We start from the raw sequence: 17,826 nt of genomic DNA, 5'->3' as shown, positions 1-17,826 counted from the left end.
GGAAATAAGTCCAAGCTAAAGATATCATAGTCCCCATTCCCTTTGGTACTATTTTCATGGGCAGATATATTCAGGGCCTGGATAAAAGGGTGGTATTCTAGTAAGATGGTTGTATTTCATCCTACTAGAACTCCACATAAGCTCAACAGAAGTAGGAATAACTAGGAGGGTACAAACGGCACAGAGAATAGTACTAAATGACTGGCATTTTGCATCTTTCACAACAAACTGCTTTCACACCCATTGTCTTATTTGGAGCTTAGAGAAGTTAAGTTTGTCCCATAAATATCCAAGAAAGATTAAAACCAGTGCATTGGGTCAAGGGATTGGCTCACTCCAGGCATTCTGGTGGGTCTATTTCTTATGCTGAAAATGCCACTTCCCAGACTCCTTTGTTGAAGCAAGGGTTCTACCTAGGATTTAGGTCCTGCCATTCAGATGCATGTGTGTGAGATCTGAGTTGACTGGAGAGAGAGACAGGGAACAGGGCATCCACTCTAAGGGCACCAGACTGCGACAGAAGCAGCAGAATTTGGGAGCCAGCTGTCGTGGTGGCAACTCTCAGATTTGTCAAGCACTTTTCTAATTCAGCAGCTTCCTGTTGGGGGCAGAGGTGACTTCCTGATTCTGCAGCATGGCAAAGGCAGCAGCGTTCTCTTAAAGGACATTCCGCAGTGTCGGGGGAACTTCCCCCTTTGCGCCTCAAGTTAGCTGTGTGAACTTGAGTTTGGCACTTGCCATCCACCTCTATATGGATTAAATCATGAGCCGCTGCATCTGCCTGCCGACCTGCAGCACCCCTGAGTGGAGCTCAGGGTGGAAATTAGGAGTGAAAGAGTGTGCTCTGGGAAAACTGGAAGAATACGTCTTCAGACAATCAGATACTTTTAGGAGAAGATTTTGTGTGCCCAATTCTTGTATCTCTTCCTATCTAGAAAAACACTAAAATCCTTCATGGTGATGTCTGCTCCTTGTGACTAGCAGTAACCTTCGCGAGACCAGCAACAAACTTTTGTAAAATGTGTGCATGGCTGCAGGTACCCCCCCAAACCCCCCTGACACACACACACACCTTTTATCATATACACTGATACTATTTCCCCCTCCTTCTTTGAGGTGGTATTTTAGAGAGCTCTGGAATACCACCTTGCCTGGGCTGGAGTTAAGTGGACAAAGCAAAGGCTGTCACAATAATCTGCAAATGCACCCCCTCCAAGGGTGTGAGCCACAGAGGAAAGGCCTGAGGGAATCCAGGCTGGGAAAACCCAGGATACTTGCCCCATAGCTGAGGTGCATGTCAAAGGAATGATTTCAGTGAGCCCAGACCTCTTGTGTTCCTGCCTTTTGTTGCAAAAACTCCTATGTATCCTAGCTCCCCACTGGCCTCATCAGTTTCTCAGGGCTACCTGAGATGCTGTCTCCCGGTCTTAAGTCCTAATTTTGCCCCCAAATAAAACTTAACTCTCAGCTTCCAGGTTGTGCATTTTTTTTTAATTCAACAGCTGAATTCCATGGGCTGCAGCAGAGAGCCTTTGACAATATACCCAAGCGGTGTGATCCCAACCTAATGTTCTTTTCACAGCTTCTCACCACAAGGTGGAGAATAATGCAAATTACAGATCTGGTTTAGAATTTGGGAAGACCTAACGATTTTTGAAAACTATGTTTAAAGGACTTTATAATAGTGTAGTAGAGATAGCAATAGACTAATTAGGCAGGAGGATGCTACGATTTGGGGCAAATCAATATTCTATCAGCATAATGTCTTCATCTTAAAAATAACACACCGAGTGAAAAGAATGTTTTCTATAGTCCTTCGCAGCCCCAATATTCTGAGATTCTCCAAGGATGATTTTAAAGTAAATTTATCAGTTTAGCTACCTACCAAAGCATTAAACAATAAGTGCTTTAACTGGAAGTGAAATGTTAGTTAGCTATGTGTGGCGACAGATGCAACTGTAGTACCCTTATGTAAAAATGGTTCCTTTGTCAGAGTCCTTAGGTGGAGCCCATATGATGGGCTGGCACTGTCTTCAAAGGGATATTGACACATCCTTGTTCCATCTGGAATTACCCCATCTGGACCGAACCACATGCTCATGTGCCAGTGTATGACGTGATCCATATGACCATACCCCCAAATAATATAAAATATTTTACAGCTTTATGTTTTAATGATATCAACATTGATAAGTGAGAAACGTTTCCCATTTTTACAACACCTCACTTTCTACAAAGCCCACATGTGTCAAAAGTTGCAAAGTTAGAAAAGTTAATGAAGTGAGGAAAACTCACTGGTGAGTGAAACTTCATTCCGTCAGCACACAATGATTGAAGGAACCGTTACTTATTCACACACATTCAGTGAACACCCACTCTGTGCCAGCAAGAATGGGCCAGGTGTTACAGTCTAAAGGGCATGGTACTCTTATGGTGCGCACAGCCTAGAAGAAGAGACAGACCAATAAAATAGATACGCGTGCTTCAGGATGATGAGCGACCAGAGAGTGACAGGGCTGGCTGAGCACATGTGGGAGGGCTTTAGGAAGGCTTCCCCAGACAGTGATTCCTCAACTGCACTGTAAAGGCTGAGAAAGTGCCATCGGCGAAGGAGAGAGTTGACGGAGCTTTTCGGAGGCTAGGAGCTGGCCTGGGAAAGATGAAGAGGAACATTTTAGAAGGTGTGGCATATTCAGAACTATGTGTCAGTCCAGGCGGGAATGTAAGACTGAGTAAACATATGTTTTCTGTTTTTAATATTTTCATCTTCCACAAGGAAAAAAGCTAACAGAAGGGGAGAAGTCTCAGAAGAATGAAATAAATAATATCAGTTTCTGGTCCTGTTTCCTGAGGTGTGAAGAGTACATTGACCAAACTAACTTGCTCTCCAACCCTGTGACCTTTGGCAATTGTCCACAGTCCCACCGCTAAGGGACATGTTGGAGATGACACCTTGCTGAAAATTTGCATTTCCTGTGAAAATTTAATTTAGCATGTTTCTATTAAAACTATTTAATTCTTTAAAACACAAAGTAGCAAATAGCATCTTTAAAAAGAGAGGTTTCAGTGCACATTTTAAAACTTTTTATTAGAAGAGCATCATAGATTCAGTACAGAAATTAAATTCAGAGAAAGGTGAGGTGGCCTGGATAATGGACCCCTTGCCCCCAATATATCTAGGTTCTAACTCCTGGAAGCTATAAATGTTACCTCATATGGCAAAAGGGACTTTACAGGTGTGGTTAAGTTAAAGATCCTGAGATGGGGAGCTTTTCCTAGATTATACGAGTGGGCCCTAACTGTAATCATAAGGTTTTCTTTTTTCTTTTTACGGCTGCACCTGGGGCATATGGAAGTTCCCAGGCTAGGGGCCGAATAGGAGCTGCAGCTGCCAGCCCACACCACAGCCAGAGCAACACCAGATCCAAGCTACATCTGTGAAGTAAGTTGCAGCTCGCAGCAACGCCAGATACTTAATGCGCTGAGTGAGGCCAGGAATTGAACCCACATCCTCAGAGGGATAGCATCAGGATCTTAACCCACTGAGCCACAATGGGAACTCCTGTAGTCATCGGTTTTGTTATAAGAGAAGTAGAGGGGGGATGTGACTACAGAGGAAGAAGGCAGCCCTTCGAAAGCAGAAGCAAGATAAGCATCGCTGGCTTTAAGATGCAGGAAGGAGGGAGGGGCCCAAGAGTGCAGGCAGCCCCTAGAAGCTAGAGCAGTTAAGGAAGGAATCCTTTCCCAGAGACCCGAAGGGAGCCAGCTTCGTAACACTTTGACTTCAGCTCATTGAAACTGATTTTGGGCTTTGGATCTCCAGAAGGCTAAGAAAATGCTTTCATGTAGTTTCAAGCCACTAAGTTTGTGGCAATTTGTGATGGTGTCAATAGCAAACCAATGAAAAGAGCAAATAAAAAATTTTATAAAATTTTCACACATGAGAGCAGCCACAAATACATTACAGGAAAAAGCATTATTTGTAGGCCAGAATGCTTAAAGTACAGGCCACGATGTGAATTTTAACCATGCTCCACTACTTTTTCTTATAAAAATTAACAAATGTTTATGTTTGTGGGAAAGCACACCAAATCAGTACACACAGTTCCAAAAAGAAGGCAGAGGAGTTCCCAGTTGGCCTAGCAGGTTAAGGATCTGGCATTGTCACTGCTGTGGTGTGGGTTTGATCCCTGGTCTGTGAACTTCTGCATGCTGTGGGCATGGCCAAAAAAAAAAAAAGGCAGAGGCCAGGGATGGAAAATTAAGGTCGAATACTATAACTTATTCAATAGTCTTGTCTCATTCACTAAATCTGTTGAGAAATTACTTTAAAAGCTAGCAATAAGGTATTGTTTAAATATTTATAATTATTTGCCTTGTAAGAATATTCCTTTTAGAGTGATTCATTCAATAAACATTTACTGACTGAGTCTTTTGGGATAAAGCAGTGATCTAAATAGTCTTAAGCTTCTATAAGGAGTTCATGTTCTTGGAAACTAGACCAAAATGTCAATATAAATTTCAATGTCATGAATGCTCAGTGAGAAGAGATACCAAGAAAAATGGCATGTTTATAGTATATTCAGATTTTCAAATATTTATCTCCATGACATGCTGTTAGAATTTACACTCTCAGTTAATGGGCTTTATTCACACAACACAGCCTACTTCTCCTCAGGTTCATGGAAATGACTTAGCAAATGGCAATGGCTCAAAATTAATAAGGGAAAGACAATCTTAGAAACTCTCCAGTCCTGTTCCTCCCTTCCTTCCTCCTTGGTCCTGGATCTTGCTGTGGAAGGCTGTGTCGGCCAGAAGTCAGAATGTTCCCAAAATGCTAATGCCGTGGGTGGGATGTTTGAGGTGAGGAGGAATAAAGAAGTTGAGGAACAATGACTCCTTCACTGCAGTTAAGGAAGGAATCCTTTAATTCAGCTCTCCTCTTAGGAAGCAAACAGCATTGAGTTGTTTAGTTAGTCAAAGGGACATTTAAGTAGTGCCTGGAGGTAGTTCTTGGGTGGCTGTGTTTTTATTGTCCAGAATCCATGTTTTCAACCAACCAGTGGGTGCCAGGAGCTAGCTGAGCCAGGCAGCTGTAGCATCGGACTACCAACAATGGACTCAGGGTGGACTGACTGAAGGGAATAAAAGCTCTGAAGTGTCAAATATAAAAATATTTGAATAGAGGTTAGAAAGAGTCCCAGGTCAAGAGAGCCCTGGGTCATCTGAGAATCAGTGCTGTGGATATTATGCAAACTATGACATCGTTCAGTTTTAAGCTAGAATCTAGTTGTGAATAAAATTAAATTCTTATTTCATTTTAGAGCCACAGAGTGTGCTTTTATGTCTCTCTACGTAACTTTCTTCATGATTCACATGTGCCGAAATGCAAAGCATTCAGGGCCCCCCAGTGGCAATGCATAGTGGAGAAAGGAAAGTGATTTATATTGGGTTGTAGTTTCACTGTTGAGAGAACTAAAAGAGCAGCAAATAGAAGGAAAATGAATAAGTACCCAGAAGACAATCCATGAGGTGGCAATACCACTTCATGGATTGTCTTCTGGGTACTCATTCAGTGTCTAATCCTCAGCTTTATTGGTTCTCAAACGCAATTTTGTCAAAATACCCAAAGTCAAACAGCTTTCCAGGACTGATGCATATTCTTCTATATAAGTGAACTCCACAGACATGAGAACACCAATTTATCAAAGTACAATAAAGCAAACATTCTTCTGCTGCCTGTAATATTTGCCTTCTCTAGAGTACCTTTTTTAAAAATACATTTGGGAGGCTAACTTCATAACCAGAAGGTTCTTTCTGTAACTAGAACTGGAGAAAAAGAACAGTCATAGTTGACAAGCCCTGGAACACCCTGAACTACCTCTAGCCCTCAATGGGATGACCAAATATTTTTGTTTTTCCCCTTTCATTAATGCTAGAGAAACAAGGACAAATTTTTGTTCATTGGATTTTCCTTGAAGATTACTATTTTCCTCTTTCTCTCTTAATGCATAATTTACTTGAACTTGCTTCACTTTACAAACAATTGTATTTCTCTAGGACCTGTCATCCTCATGAACCTGCTGACAAGTAGAACCTGTGTGTATTTCTGCTTTAAATAGCTTTGGGGTTCATTATTACTAGTCATGCTCTAAGGTCATCTTATCTTCAAATTACCAGGAAAACTTGTTTCACTCATGTACACTGACTACATGAAGAACAAAGGCAGGGAGACTAAACTTGGCTGTGGAAATGATGCATCAATTGGTGTCTCAGCATGATATCCAAGCTAGTCCAAGCTGAGAGCTGTATCAAGGAAAGAAAAAAAATCTAGCCAATGGAGATATGAGAGGACAAGCAGCCAGCGACGCATACCGGATCCAGTGCTCCCAGGCAACAGCCGAAGGGGTAGGGCACAGGGGAAAATAATGGAAAGAAGGAGACAGGTCAGACATGACATCCAACAAAAGGAGCTGAAATTCAGGGTCAAGTTCCAAAACTCAACAGGAGAAACGGAGAGCTAATCAGAGAGCCAAGAGAGAGATTCAATCAGTCTTTATAAGCCAACACAATGGAAACTATTGCAAGAGTTTGATTAGGTGGGCATGTGTGCCCAAGGACACCAGGTACTGACTCTCTGAAGACAAGGTAACATGTTGGTTAAGACGTGGGCTTTGGAGTTGGAGAGATGCAAGCTAATCCTGCTTCTACCACCTTCCTGCTAGGTGATAATAGGCAGCCTCAGTCTTTTCATCTGTAAAAAAGAAATTATGTATTTAAATAGCAAAATCCTTGGCGCCATGCCAAGCACTGTAGCTGTTCAGTGAATGATGGCTATTATTTTTCAAGCTTCTTCTGGCTGAGGAGCTGCTAACAGAAGAGGCTGCTCTAAGATTTGCCTCATGAGGATCTGTGAGTGGTTCTGAGGCAGCAGGATGAAGACATCTGTGTCTGATGCCGAGATGACCTGAGGAAGACAAAGACTGACTGACTGATTCCTCTACATGCAAAAACAGAGCATGGTGAAGTGGGATGTAGAAGAAAGAGCATGGGTTTGGAGCATAACAACCAGGGCTCAAATTATGTCCCTGGTTCTTTGATTTATTAGACATATAAACCAAATACTTCATCTTTCCAAGCATTAACAGTTTTTCACTTGTAAAACAGAGACAATACCTGTCTCTTAGGGTTGACATAAGAAATAAATGAGACAATGGCTTTTTCAAGTGCTTGAAATACAGTAGATATTGAAATGTATTTTCTTTTCCTCTCCCTTTCCAATCTGTCATTCATATATGAAAAGGAGAGCATTTTCAGAGTTGTCAATGGTTGGAAAATATACCACCTTGTCTGCAAGAGTTATTCTTCATATAGTTCACATCATTGAGAGATGACTGGAGGAAGTTATAACTGAGCAAGCTGTGATATAACAGTTCAGGCTATAAACGCAAAGGAAGGAACCACATGAACTCAACAGTAATGATATAAGAAATATCACAAATATATCAGAAAAACATTGATATGAGAGCAGCAGAAGTAGAGTGTTTCTAAAATAAGATGCTTAATCAAATGTATGGAGTTTTTTTAGTTACAAATACAGAGTTGATGAAAATTGTGAAGGGAAGGACATTACAGGGGAAAAGAAAAAGTGAAAACTATCAAATGTCTTGTCACCCAAAAAGGAATAAAAGATCAGTTTGTCAGTGTGTAAGTATTATGAGTTGAGGAACACTTCCTAACTTTTCAAGATATGATGGAAGTAAAGTAAACTGCCTTTCCTTAGATTGGGTAATTTGACCACTCCTGAAATCCACATACACCCATGACACCAGACTCCAGTCAAGATTATATTCCATTTAAAGTTATTATAAAATATTGGCTGTATTCCCAGTGCTGTACATTACATCCCTGTATCTTATTTTATACCTCATAGTTTGTACCTAGGAAAGAGTTTTAGTATAACTAAAATCTATGTTATGTGTTGATAATTCAAATAAGCTATAGTTTAATTAAAATTTTCATTTAAGATAAAATTTTAATACTGAATTTTTACTTTTATGCCTGAAATAATAATCATATCTGCCTGTATAAAATATTTAATTATATAAGTAACTTCTAACATGCAAATGGAATTGTCACCATTATTTCATGAATTAAAGAATAACCAAATATTGGAGGAAAAAAAAAAAAGACTACAAACGTCTCCATCCCCAGAGTTTCCTTGAGCCTCTTGGTCATTCACCCCTATCTGCAACCCCTCCCAAGCAGTCCTGTACTTCCTTTCTGTCACTACAGTTTACTTTTGCTACGATGTTATACAAACAGAATCACACGGTATGTTCTTTCTTTTACACCTTACTCCTTTCACTCAGTAAAGGAGGTTCATCCATATTATGTGCATATCAACAGTCTGTCTCTTTTTGTTACTAAGTGGTATTCCATCTATGCCACAGTTTATCCTTTCACTTCATGGGTGGAGGTAGGAGCTTCTATGGGGTCGTCGTGAGTGAGGGCTGGCGCGAGCGCAGCGGAGTTGTCCGGGCGAGTTAGAGCGGTAGGGATGGGAGGGCTGGAGTTTTCGGATTATTTCTTTTTTCTTTCTTTCTTCTTTCTTTCTTTCTTTCTTTCTTTCTTCTTCCTTGTTTCTTTCATTTTTTCCCTCTCTCCCTCCCTCCCTCTCTTTCTTTCCTTTTTAGGACCACACCCACAGCATATGGAAGTCCTTGAGCTAGAGGTCAAATCGGATCTGCAGCTACCAGCCTACACCATAGCCACAGCAACACCATATCTGAGCCGCATCTGCAACTTACACCACAGCTCATGGCAACACCAGATCCTTAACCCACTGAGTATAGCCAGGGATCTAACCTGTGTCCTCATGGATACTAGTTGGGTTCATTATCACGAACTCCTACACCCATGTTTTCTTCTAAGAGTTTTAGCTCTTGCATTAAAACCTTTGACCCATTTTGAGTTAATTACTCCAAAAGCCAAGTAGAATTAAAGCAAAAAAAAAAAAATGAGATAAATAGTCATTGAAAATATTTTAAAAGTTAAAAAAGACATAACAACATTGAAAGCTTTTGGACAAAATCTATGGCAATTAAATGCATTTTTAAAAGGTTAAAACTGCACAGATAGATTTATAGAAATGTAATTATATTGATAAATTTAATGTGTAAAATTATTCTGTGCCATCAAGGGAAAATACGAATATAGAGGTTACAAACATAATATATAACAAGGCAAAATTAATATATTAATACTCAATTTTATAAGTTAGGGAAACATTACTTTCCTATATTCAACTATATAAAAATACTTATAATATTGATTTGTGTTTTACCCCCAAACCATTATAAAAGCAGAACTTCTATATCATACTTTTTGAAATAATTCAACAAAATAAACACTACAAATTTTCAATATCCTTAAAAGGTTTAACCATCTTTTAAATAAAGTTAAAAAAGAAATGAAACAAAATCACAAAATAAGAAAGTTCACAGGGATGAGTTGGGATGAGTTAAAACTGCCTATAGAGGTAAATTCATACTTTTAAATCCTTTTACTGGCCACAAGTAAGTAAATTTAAAGCCTACTAAACATTTAAGCAAAGAACAGAACAAAATCTCTAAGAAAAAATGTCGAAAGTAATTAGAAAACAAATTAAAGAATGAAATTGATTATTATTATCAAACTATTTGTTTAAAACCCAGAACTAATAAATTATATGAGCCTCTGTTAAATATAAACAGAAAAAAAAACCCAAATTTTAAAAAGCTACACATAAGAAACTGCATGGAATGTCAAAAATAAAAAAAAAGGATGCAAACTATTGCCTTTGGAATGGATTAGCAATGAGATCCTGCTGTGTAGCACTGGGAACTAATGTCTAGTCACTTATGATGGAGCATGATAATGTGAGAAAATAGAATGTGTACATGTATGTGTAACTGGGTCACCATGCTGTACAGTATTAAAAAAGATTGTATAAGGTAAATAATTTTAAAAATTAAATTAAATTTAAAAAATTATTACAGGGGAATATACAACTGTATGCTGGTAATATTGAAAACTTCTAGAAAATATACAACTTTCCCAAATAAGTAACTTAAATTGAAACAAAACACACAAAACAGGTAATATGAAGAATTAAGAAAGTCACCAATAAGTGGCCTTCATAAAATGGCTCCTGTCTATAATGTTAGGACTACCAAATTTCTTTAAACCTTAAAGAAAGAGATAATTCTCATTTAGCAAAAAAGATGAGAAATGGTATAACTTATTATATAAAGTAAACAAATTCTGATTCTAATATATGATTAGCACATACTGTACTTTCTTTACCTGAGGAATTAGGTTTCATAAAAAACAACCACCATGCAGTTGAAGAATTCAATGCGAAAAGAAAAAAAAGTAAATCAGAGGGAATAAGACCTACACTGAGCAAATCTATGACTGTCCTTATAAATATTTCTGGAAGTTTTAATGCTTAAATAATAAAGATAGTGCAGCCAAGATATCAAGCATAACTTACAATTAAAAAGTGGCAGAGTTGGGATCTGAACCCAACAAGTCTGAATCTATACACTTAATCAGAGCTCAGAAAACCTTTTCTGTGAAGAATCAGAAAAGTAAATATTTTAGGTTTTGTGGGCCATATGGTCTCTTATACAACCACTCAACTATGCACTTGTAGGATAAGACAGCCATAGATAAAACAAATAAATGCGTGTGGCTCTTTTCCAGTAAAACTTTATTAAACAAAACCAGGCTATGGGACTGATTTAGTCCACAGGCTATACAGTTTGCCAGACATTGCTTTTAATGACTGCACCACCTCATATTGATGGAAGAAGCAAAGAAGAAGAAATCATAGACCTAACTATATTCTAAGAAACTTACAGAAGTGAGGATTGGAATATTCATTGAAATCCCAGAGAGAGATCTTAGTTCATTCAATAGAATAGGTCAGAAGGCAGAATTAAGAAGTGGAGTTTTAAAAATTGATCTGAAAGAAGATATTGTGATGAATAATTATTTTAGTTGCACACCATTCTTTCACATTCATACACAGGACATAGGAAACAAGAGTGCCAGACTCTAAATAAATAGGACAAAGGCAATATTACCAGATTCATGTAATATTGCTTATTATGTGATGGAAGTGTGAAAATGACATTCAGTGTAGCAATATGCTGTAACTGTGCCTATAATATGCATGTGAGAAGCAACTGAAAGGAAATACACAAAAGTGAATCTAATAGGCTCTTGGATAAGGCTTGTATCTCTCCATTTGAGAATCGTCACTCAGCAACTGCTTCAGATGTGCTTTACTGGGGGGAAATGCTATAGAAATATCAATCCTGAGCTGCTGCTCCTTTCTTTAGTGTAGAGTTGGAATTTCCACGGTGTTGCTCCCGTTGGCAGTCCTGAGTGCACAGTTTCATGTCTTCCTTTTAGCAGCACAAATAGGGACAGTCAACTTTTTTATCCCAATAAGCGTAATCAGAACCAGGATCTGTAATTAGGTTTACCAATAAGGACCCCATACCTCTGTGGCCTTGAATTTTTAAAAACCATCCTTTTAATTTCAAATACAAATCCTTCTGCTCCAGCTCAATGGACCATGTGTTTGCATCACTATCATATGACAGGTGCAGTGAATGGATTCTGGAAGGAAAGAAAAGATGAAGAAACAAGGTCTGTCCACGAAGACTTTATGATGTCACAGGGTGAGGAAGAACTGCCAAATAACTGTCAAACGAGGTTGAATCATATTTAAAAGAGGAAGAGATCGGTTTGGAAAGGCTTTGGGAAAGGCAGTGGCATTTAGCCTTGCCCAGCAGACAGGATGTGGGCAAAGATGTGGAAGGATAGGATTTCTAAGAGAGAGAGACCTGAGCAAAGACACAGAAATACAGAGACAGCAAGGCTTCAATCAGCTTGGAAAGTTAATGTGATTTTTCTTTTTATTGACCAAAGGCAATGATAGATTATTTTCTATCAAAATCCCAAAACACCCATTTGAACTTTTAATTTAGTCACTTTAAAATAAACTTCACTTTGAGCCCCAAACCGAATACATTTCTCAACGCCACCCTGAATGGAGTCATACTGATTCCATCTGTGGTATTTCTAGAGACAAATGAAGAAATATTTAGATTAAAATTTCAACTCCTGATCCTTATTCTTTCATTCCAATGACATCCACAATTTCAAATCATATGTTTCCTGAATGCACTGGGTTATGGGACTGCAGACCTAACAATCCTTGCTTAGAAAGTAGACTGTGAACATCTCTCAGAATCTGAAAAACACAAAGAGCGTCTCAGAGCTGGGGTCCATGGGGATGTGGGATGATGAGACACATGCAGACTTGAGCAGAAAATCTGTTGTCACATTTCCCACACTTCAATGGCTAATAAAAACTTGGTAATGATGGCAGAAGTCTTTTCTGGAAATACTTACGACTTTGGTAATGACCCATACTGGGGAGATAAATCCAGTATGTAGCCATGCTTAAGTAAAAGAAATTCTTATTACCTCATTTGTCTACTAATAAGTGTGTCTTTAGAGGCTCCTTTAAATATTACTGATGTGGAGACTGATAAAGGAAGACTGTTATTACCTGAAAACACTGAGTAAGTTACCTTCACTACAGCACATCCACTGGAGTTTTCTCAGTTTGTATGAAAAGTGGAGTCAAGGTCCAGAAAAGTCTTTTTATCATTAGGAAGAAGAAAAACCATGTCCTTGATAATTTTTTTTAAAATCCCATATTATTCAGAGTTCCTGTTGGTGGTGTAGCAGGTTAAGGATCTGGCCTTGTCACTGCTGTGGTTCCAGCTGCAGCTGTGGCACGAGTTTAATCCCTGGCCCCGGAACTTCTAGATACCACAGGTATGGTCAAAAAAAAAAAAAAAAAGAAAGAAAGAAATCTCCATTATTCAATGATTTTAGCTGCCTCCCTTTGTGTAGTTATGATGTCAGCTTCAAAAGCTAACTGGAAACAATTCATGTCTATCTTACCCTTTTCTTTGACTTTGAAGGGTAACCCACCATAACTTAGAATTTATTTGTTATTTATCACATATTTACTAAATTCTAATATGTCATGCAGCATGCTGGACATCAGGGACTCAGCTGGAAACAATTCAAACAAAAGTCTTCACATTGTTTTTATCCCAGCACTGCCAGGATGACTATAGTATCCTCATTCTAAACTGTCAACTCAGCATCCTTTCATCTTCTCTATTCTATCTGGTGTTAGCACAAAGCCTTGGAAGTGGATACTTGCCAAATATTTACCATGTAGAATTTCAACTTCACACTTCCTATTATAGTTGACTCTATCCTAGTCTTCATCCTATACTGGTAACTGAGGAAAAACAATGGGGCAGAGAAGATTTACTTTTCCACTAGGACACACAGCTAGACTTCATTTCCCAGCCTCCCTTGCAGTTCTGACCACATGACTAACTTTTACCCAATAGAAGTGGCTCACTAGAAAAAAAGTGCCACCTCCAAGCCTGGTCATCCACTCCTCCATAAGAGATTTTCTGTGCTGTTGGGTATTGATACCCACAAAGTCATCAAACATCAGCAGAGTCCTTGTCAAATGAGGTCATAAAAGTTCTGTGTGGGCTAGAGTTCCTCTACTCACCTGGATCCATCTTGGACTCTATAGAAAGGAGAAATAAACTTCTGTTACATGCATGCCATTAGTTACTTTTGGTCTACTTCTGTTGCAAGCTTATTCAAATGAACCAGTGTCTCTGCATCTGTACAGCAAAAACCTGAGGATGCTAAGTAACAGATCAGAACACGGGAAAAAGAAGTCTCCTCCCTTTTGGGTCATAAACCACCACTCCCTACAAGTCAATAGATGATTACTTTTGTTAGAAAACATCGAACATCACAAAACTACAGGTTTTATGCTCATTTAAAAATGTTTACAGTCAAGTAAGTGATAGCAAAAGTGAATCATTCTCAAAGAATTTTTTTTTTCTGTATTTAGGAATTCAAAGCAGGGAGAAAATTAAATACAGTTAACTTTTCTGAACAGCCATAGGCTCACTGTTGAGATTGAAGTTTGTCTAGCTCTTCACCTTCCACTAATGTACCTCAAAAGACTGGAAAGATGTCTTTCAAAATTTCTTTCCTTCTGTATTCAAAATGTAATTAAATACATTTTGATAAAAGTAAAAATAAAGCTGACATTATCTCGTTCTCTCTTTCGCACACACACATACACAGACACCAAACATACATTATAGCCCTATGCTAGCTCACCAATAAATTACACATTACTCTCTAAATAGAGAAAAACATTCATTTCGGAAAAGACTGCATATTTTGTCTATCACTTTGTGCTTTCATAGTAAGTGGATATGGTTTAGCTAGAATACTTGGACCGGAAAATAAATGACTCCTGCTCATCCTGTGGGTGCCAACTACGTTCAAGCATGAGAGGTTGCTGGCCCGCGGTGCCAACATACAGCACCTTCGTAGGGAGGCCAAGGCCCTCATGCTCCAGCAGTACCAGACGGCACTCCGATGAGGCGGGCTGCTTCTGGCAGGTGGCAGCACAGGAGGTAGTAAGTGAAGGCAGCTCAGCATAAACAGTTCCAGTGAAATACAAGAATAATATTCTGGCGTCCCCAACTCACTTTCTCTCATTCATGACTCACAATAAACACAGATTCTGATGGGCAAATGGCTAACCCACCCCAAAGAAATGAAGATGCGTCTCCAACCTCTCAGGGCAACTCTTCGCTGATCTGGAAACCTTTCCCCCTCAAGTTAAGCAAAGTTTGAAGAGATATGGCTCTGTCCTCATTGACCTTGGAAATATGTCCCAGGCTGTTGGCCATTCTGGTCATCTTTTCTTGACCAGCTGCTGTCTTCATATCAAGGGGGATTTGGAACATTCCATGGGTCAGAAGAAGGTAACATGTTCCGGGCCATTTCTAATCCATGAAAAGTCCCAGGTGTGTAAGACTGAATTGGCCAACAAGAGAGAAAGAGAAGCGTAGAAGCAGAGACAAAGACAGTCTTTGACCCAGGGAACAAAATCATAAACTAATATTCTAACACATCCATAGACAACTACTAAATTAAACAGGTAATACCTCTAAGAATTGAGACATTTTTTTATAGGGTTGGAAAGTGTAATTTCAGTATTTTACTTTTAGAAGTTGGAGATGAAAATTTATAGAGGCTCTTTTCACATTTAAAATATATCTTGTTGAACCTTGGTGTTGGGTAAAAGAGAACTTATACTATACTCTCTAATTTTGTATATGTTTGAAAATCCCATGAAAATTATTAAAATGTTAAAAAGATGAAGCATAACTAAATAAATAGCACCCAGACTAACAAGGATTTCTCATTCATTTACCATGTTTTTAATTCTGTATCTTTTGTTTCATTTTTCAGAACTTTCCCTATTTCTACTGATAAAATCACCAAGAGGTTATAGTGTCCAGCAACAGCGAAATCCCTTGTAAAGGAGAGGAAACAAAATTTGAAGAAAGAAATGTAAAGTTTCCAAGGGTGACAATTCATGGAATTTAGGAATTGCTGGGACTGAGTTGTTTCATTTAAAGCTCCAATATTTGTTAAGATTTTGCCACCTTCATCTCTGTGACAGACTATATGATGCAGAGATGTGCACTGAAACCAATTACGTGGAATGGAAAATTCTGCCTTTGAAGTTGGTCTAGTCACTGCAAAATGTACCAAGTCTGTTCAAGTGTGTGGGCTTCCAGAGCGTAAGTAGCACAAACATCAGAGGTTTTTTTAAACCTGTTCTATCTAGTTTAATAGGTCAGAACTTCAAGTTTGATTAAATTTTGCAATCCCCTGTTACCTGATTTCTGTTCAGCCTAGACTAATTACTTTCAGGACCTTGCTAATTGGGATGACTGGCAAAGACAATTTGTCATGTGGCTCATTTTTCTTAATATTTTTCAATATTTAGTGCTCAATGTTTATAAAGTTATAGTAAATTAGATTAGTATTCACAAATGTCAACATGCACTTCCCACAATTTAGCATTTCAAGGTCATTGTTGACCCTCTAATCTTCGATAGACCATCTGAGATTATGGTACTAAATTCCATATGTAATTATAACTTGGCCACAGAAAAGTTTTTCTCCACGGGGATTCCAGGTAAATTGTTCTTTCTTGGCATTCTTTTTGCCCATGAAATGAGGAGAACTGAAGTAATTCTTCTTTTAAATTGAGATGCCCCTTGAGGTGGCAACATCTTAACAATGTGGGCATAGAAATCAGTGGGAAAAAATGACCAATAAGAGATGTTAGTCTGAAAAGTTTGGAAAACATATTTTTATACAAGCCTACAACTGAAATCAGATCCCAAACTTCCCACGCGGTACTGGCTACATGTCCCTCAAGTCAAGGGGGATGGTGTGACCATCCGTCACTCTTAAACATCACAGTGTCCTAGGGCTCCAGAATGTGAGACCCAAAGCCTAAATCTGTTGGGATATTTATGCTACCTGCTCAATGATAGTCCTCCTGGAAAAGCAGGTAATTGATAAGTGAATGAACCAGTGAGTATACTCACAAACCTCAAACATTGATTTAATAAGACCAAATGACTTCTGAGGCTTTGCTTTCTGCCTGGTAATTTACATCCAGGATCTCATTTAATCCTAACACTACTGTAATACTACTTGCCCAAAGAGCCTAGTTCAGGCTAAATCAGTTAGGTGGAAGTTTGTGAATGTGGCTGTGCACCTATTTTTGCTCTCTATTGCGTTCAGCCTTGAACACTCGGAGGCAGGCAGAACACAGGCTCTGGCTCCTGGAGCCTGTATTCCACTGTGGGGGCCTGGGGCAGTGGGGTGTGTGCAGATTACAAAGCAACACTGATGGAAGTACACGGTGAGAAGTCCCTGGATAATAAGGTGTTCAAACTGCTTTGTGAATAGTGGGAGGCATTCTGCGTGGGGTTTTAGGGGTAGTAGAAAGATCTGGAAGGCTTCACAGAAGGTAACGGTTAAGTTGGACTTTAGAAGACTGAAAAGGAATTTATCAACAGAAAAGATGGGGTAGCATGGGTCGTTTTAGGGAGATGTTCAACAACATTTTGTGTGTCAGAAGTGAGGGGACTTCTGCCCTAACTCAGGGTGGTTGGCATCAGAATTGCATTGCAATGATCAAGCTGAGAAATAAATAGGAGATGATTATCATATATAAGACATTTTACTCCATGAGGGAAACTGTAGAAAATAAAGATGCCATTTTCAAGATAGCTAAAATCAGAAGAACTAAGAAGCATAATATTGATAAAATCTTTTAACTTTAACCTGGAGTCAGTCGCTTGCTCATCTTTGTTCATATTCATTTGTGTGGTTCATTGTCTAAGCAGTGCCCGTTGAAAGCCATGCAGGCATTTGCAGGCACTCCAGGTTTATAAGTAGCTAAACCATCAAATAAATGTGACTTCATCCAGACAGAAATACCAAGCCCACAAGATGTATTTGTCTGCCTTCTCTCAGCTTAATGCCTAACTTGTTAAAAATTGTGCAGCAAGATGCTAGATGTTAAAGACACTCCTTGGTTATATCATAAATGATTTTATTCAATCAATCATTCGACATATATGTATTGCCCATCTACCATGTGTCCAGCACAGGACAAGCGAGAGTGAAAAGAATGCAACACTTGGCCACAGAAGTTTCCTGAAGCTGTGTTTGCTAGCTCTGAGACCTTCAGCAAAGCATTTGCCCCTTCCATAAGATGAGGAGATTCTGTAAGATAAGGAGATCTACATTATTGGGATTATCAAAGTC

The 17,826-nt window shown here is 38.9% G+C and overlaps 1 long non-coding RNA gene across 3 annotated transcripts in view; it reads left to right on the top strand.

Moving 5' to 3' along the window:
- The window catches only part of LOC125129288 (uncharacterized), a 297,482-nt gene extending 279,987 nt beyond the window's left edge, over positions 1-17,495 (top strand). For all 3 annotated transcript variants that reach the window (XR_007135442.1, XR_007135443.1, XR_007135441.1), the window contains one exon: positions 15,442-17,495. This is a non-coding gene — a long non-coding RNA (uncharacterized LOC125129288). The remainder of the gene's footprint in view (positions 1-15,441) is intronic.
- The last annotated feature ends 331 nt before the right edge of the window (positions 17,496-17,826 follow it).

Source organism: Phacochoerus africanus, chromosome 6, assembly GCF_016906955.1.
Source record: "Phacochoerus africanus isolate WHEZ1 chromosome 6, ROS_Pafr_v1, whole genome shotgun sequence".
Taxonomy (NCBI): Eukaryota; Metazoa; Chordata; class Mammalia; order Artiodactyla; family Suidae; genus Phacochoerus; species Phacochoerus africanus.
Note: the sequence above shows the minus strand (reverse complement) of the source record. Positions and strands in the feature narration are given on the sequence as shown.